Here is a 4,881-nt window from a genome sequence, read left to right on the forward strand (position 1 = left end):
ATTTGGGTTTCTTGTAAAGATATAAATTCCTTAGAGAAATTCTCAAAAAATTACAAATCCTTCTCCTGAGCTCTTCTCTTTATGCAAAATTTATCATAACCAAACGAATTCAATATGCGTCAGCAGAGAACCAGGAAAGCTGTCTTAATGTTTTGCTGTAATTGTATTTTTTTGTTCAAAATTTATGGTGATTAGTTTTGTTTAAAATTATTAGTTTTGCCATAATTTTCCTGCAAAATTGTAAAAAAAAAAACAATAAACTTGTTATTTTTTGTATGCAAGCAAATTTATTATTTCTACCTCAACCAAATATAGTTTTTACACTGTTAAATATCTTTGTGCAAATTCTCTAAACAACAAAAGCCTGGAAATAGTAAACAATACATTATTTACATGTATAGTTTTAATAATACATTTGAATAAATCACTTTATCAATGGGTGTATAAACCAAAAAAATTACATCTAATGGTCTTTAAGCCATCAATTTCAGTCTCGTGTTTACTAAAAAATCAAATACGACGTAAAGAGTTATTTTTAGGTCCAATATAATGGGTCGTATAAACCACCGAGTGCCTTTTTTAAGGACGTAACTCCAAGCTAACTTTAAAACTACTGAAGATACCCATTTTTTAAATATCTAGACTTTTTCATCGCAAGAATTGAAAAATGTTTTCTCTTGGTCATTTTTTTATAACTTCTCAAATAAAAAAGTTACGATTTTTTTATTAAAAAAAAAAACGTTTTTTGGCTCTCCTGAAAAGTAGGGTTTTGGTTTATACGACAATTGAACCTGAAGGTATCGCTATGGAAGATGTGGTTTCCTAAAGTCTGCACTCTATTTAGCTTTTTGAGTAATAGGGGCTTCCTATTACACAGCTCCTCAAGCTCGTCTATTTTGGAAGAAATAGTTCTCAGCTCAGCCAGCGCATCTCCCTCGAACTCACTCACCTCATCGCTAGGTATATCCTGAGCTAAATGTCTAATCTGAGCACGCAACAACTCTACAGTTCGCTCAGGCACAGCAGCACGAATCACAACTTCGTAAATTAATTCGTCCTTGTTCAAAAGATTGAAACGGATAGGGCGTTCCTCCTTCATATTGGTTTTACAAAATGAACTTTCATAAAAAAATAAATAAGTTAGGTACAATATTTTAACTAATATTAGTTAAAAACTAACACAGCACAATCATACTCAACACAGAATCACAACAGCATCAAAAACAAAAAAATTAAGATGACCAACCAATCCGTCACTGAGCAATAGACCAGTGCCGGGGAGAATCTCCACGGACCCAACAACGTCCCTGTTCGGGCGCCATGTAAATAAGAAATTTTTGCCGGAGCAAAATAAAAATAATTATTTAAATTGATAACAATTTATTGTGGGTGAGACACAAAAAATTTAAAAAGAAAAAAAAAGGGATGGGTCGTTGGGCCGTTTGGTTGGTATGGATTAAAAATACTTAAGAATACGGGATTAGCGCGCTAGTCACCACCACTCGGCTCAACCCCCTCTGCACCCGTCGGGCGCAGCAAGCGTCTGGCACTGCGGGACAGCCGGTGCCAAACACCTCCTAGTGTACAGAAAAAATATATTGTAAAAATATCGTTACAGTAAGTGCACCACCGGTGCATTAATACCCTACAGCTTAAACAGGTAGTAATACGCATATTAATACAAAGAAATTAATTTACTTGTGTTCGCTTAGTTAAATTACTACGACACACACAAAAAACAATCCATCGCTCTCAAGGATGGAGCAAATGTGAACACAGCAAAATCCAACGGTAATTCATTACAATGGTAAATCTATTTAGAAGGTAACATTTTGGTAAAATGTAATCATCGTAATTATTACATCATTTACATTCACAAAGCGAACTAAAAATAGTTAACCCAACGAAATCCATCGATAATACATCACAATGGTAAATTTATTTAGGAACTAACATTTTGGTAAAATGTAATCATTGTAATTATTACATCATTTACCTTCACAAAGCGAACTAAAAATAGTTAACACAACAAAATCCATCGATAATACATCACAATGGTAAATTTATTTAAGAATTTACTTTTTGGTAAAATGTAATCATTGTGGGTAATCTACTTTTTCAAAGTAAACTAAAATAATTGACAAGCTCAATAGAAAACGGAACCAACCTATGAAGTAGGGTAGCCCAGGACCGTGGTGGACGGCCTCGGTAGTGTACATATCGGCCAGTCATGGTCGGGGAACGACTCTCAGGCACCATCGTCACCTTTTGAACAAAATTTACTAAGTTGCGGACACATCACCGAGTACCGTGTTTCTAATAATTCATTCTAACTCAGCGGAGAGGTGAATGAGATCGAGAAAGAAATTACAACATACCTTCAACGGAGGAAAAAATCCGGCGACAGCCGCTAAAGCAGGACACAGCGCAGAGCTCGCCACCGAGCACTGCCCAACCAAAATCTGTGAATAACAACCACGCGCATTGGTTAACAATGCCGCTAATGCAAACAAGAAAATAACAAGGAGAAATCCTAGGTGATCCTTGGGATAGCACCTGCTTACCTCGATTAAGTGTGGGTCTAAGCGTAGCACGTGGCAGTGGGTCCGCAAAATTACGGGGCTTTCGGATTTATTTCTGAATTCCCTTATTTTCGCTGGGGATGACGATGCGTGCCCTGCCCGTTTATTTGGGAATCGGCACGGTTCAGACCCCTTGGAATCGGGACACTAGGACACCACGCACACCCGAACCTCCACTCGCGAGCACGGACAACCAAGCAAAAAGGAAAGGACACTCCAAAAAGCGCCGGTCATCACCTGTGACTTGTGGTCCGAATCAAACCCAACAATAACAAACAATAAAAATGTTTCTTCATTTTTATTTTTTATTTCTATTTCTAATAAGTTCTATTTGAGTCAACCAGCCTCTTATTGAATAATTTCGATACGAGAACTCACAAAACTGCTCCTCCGATTTAAATTTAATTGATTAATTTAACTTTTAGAAACAGAAGAAACTTCACTCATAGTATTCGGACCGTCTCTCGCGCGTTTCGTTTCGCTCAGAATATGTCAAATTTCTAGAACGTTCCGAACCCATGATCGATCAAGATACATTACAATGTTATTTTAATATAAACATTGAGGAAAATACTAGAAATAGCTAGAATTTAAATTAAAGAGCCTAAATATTAAGTTTTATAAAAATTTAGTGTTGAATATTTAATTTCATTATACACTTCTTCTATACTAAAAGAATGGAACGTAACGCATTGATCTGTCAAACGGAGACATTCAAAAGTGAGGTTATTTATTGCTCTGTTCACCAAAACAACGTAATTAATTTTCAATACAAGTTAATCTAAATTCAGTGAATCTCCAACGACGACACAATCAAGTGACAAAGGAAATACTGTACACTTTGTAATATGTGACCTTACGGTCAGTTGGAATGTTTGTTTGTGGAAATCGGTAAGTATTCAATCTCGCCAAGAAAAAAAGTGTTACAATACTTAAATACTTTTTTTGTAAATACACATATTATACACATACATACATAGAAAACACCCAGACCCGTAACGGAAATTAAAATTCATCATTTCAATTTCTACCCGGCCGGGAATCGAACCCGGGAGCTCTCGGCATAGTAGTCCGTTCTGAACCACTACACCAAACGGCCGACGATATTCTCCTGTTTGTTCACTTCACTTACTAGTACCGTTACTTGGATCATTTCTATTTATAACTTGCCATATCCCAAACCAAATGTACTACTAGTCGTACATACCTACCTACCTATTTACTTTCTCCATGTTCAACCCTGCTGCCTGCACAGATAAATCACGATACATTCAAGCTGTCACATTAGGGATATAATAAACACAAAAATATTCCGCACGCCGCCGCCGCAGCAAAACATGCTTAGTACATATTTATATCAAATAAATTCCTCTATGCTCAGTATAGATCATTATACAACTGCTATGTCGGTTCATATTTGACTTTTTGTACGACGCTTGTTTTGTCTTTTGTAACCCGTAAGCAGTATGCAGTAAATAATCAGATAAATTGGCTACGAAACAATGTGTACTGACCAGTACAGTTTTTTTATCTTTTTAAGCCAACCAGCTCTATCTTGAAGAACAATGTGATATTTTAATACATTGTTGAAGTGCTTATTGCAGAATGTTCTCACGGTAAGGGATGTAATTTGTGTCGACTAGCTAGGTAAATTGAAAAACTTTTTTGAAAGTTAAAGTGCTGTCGATTGGTGTTCAATGGTTTCGCTTAACACAAACTCTACTGTAAATTGTTGAAGTTTAACAAGTTTGATTATACGGTGTATCAAATATAATCTGACAATGCTTTTGACTTTGAAATAGAGTTAAAAATTGTCGGATTATGCAGCTGTTAATGAAGTGCTTTCACATGCCAAAATGTTCTATAAAAGTAATAAATAGGTTTAATTCTCTAAAACAATCAGCACCACCACTTGCATTTTAAAAACCTAACTTTCGTCGATTCCACACACAATAGAAAGCTACCAATCAGTATCATAACAATTTAAAAGGGTTTTAACTTTTAATAATACCAATTTAAATCCTTTTGCCTTGGTTTCTGATACTTTCCCATATACTACCCCCAAATTCTCAATCTTAAATGGCCGAAGCGCATTGTGATATGATTTTTTACATCGTACAAGGCCCGAGGCGCCGGGGGCTATGACGGTTCGCTAGTTTCATATCAAAATATTAATAACATCTTTTTGTGTTATAAGTATGCCATTATTGGCACTGCTCAATTAGCTGGTAGAGATCGCCTTGGTATTCCTTTGGCCCTTTTTTGGCGGTTTGTGCTGTGATAAATTGAGAAAAAAGTA

At 35.9% G+C, this 4,881-nt stretch overlaps 1 long non-coding RNA gene across 1 annotated transcript; it reads right to left on the reverse strand.

The window, feature by feature from the left end:
* Nucleotides 1-1,690: 1,690 nt before the first annotated feature.
* LOC135076367 (uncharacterized) lies at nt 1,691-2,939 on the reverse strand. Its single transcript, XR_010258246.1, has 3 exons — nt 2,565-2,939; nt 2,379-2,462; nt 1,691-2,265 (listed from the first exon to the last, which is right to left on the reverse strand). It is a non-coding gene; the product is annotated as an uncharacterized LOC135076367 (long non-coding RNA).
* Nucleotides 2,940-4,881: the final 1,942 nt, after the last annotated feature.

This window comes from Ostrinia nubilalis, chromosome 11 (assembly GCF_963855985.1).
Source record: "Ostrinia nubilalis chromosome 11, ilOstNubi1.1, whole genome shotgun sequence".
NCBI classification, from domain to species: Eukaryota; Metazoa; Arthropoda; class Insecta; order Lepidoptera; family Crambidae; genus Ostrinia; species Ostrinia nubilalis.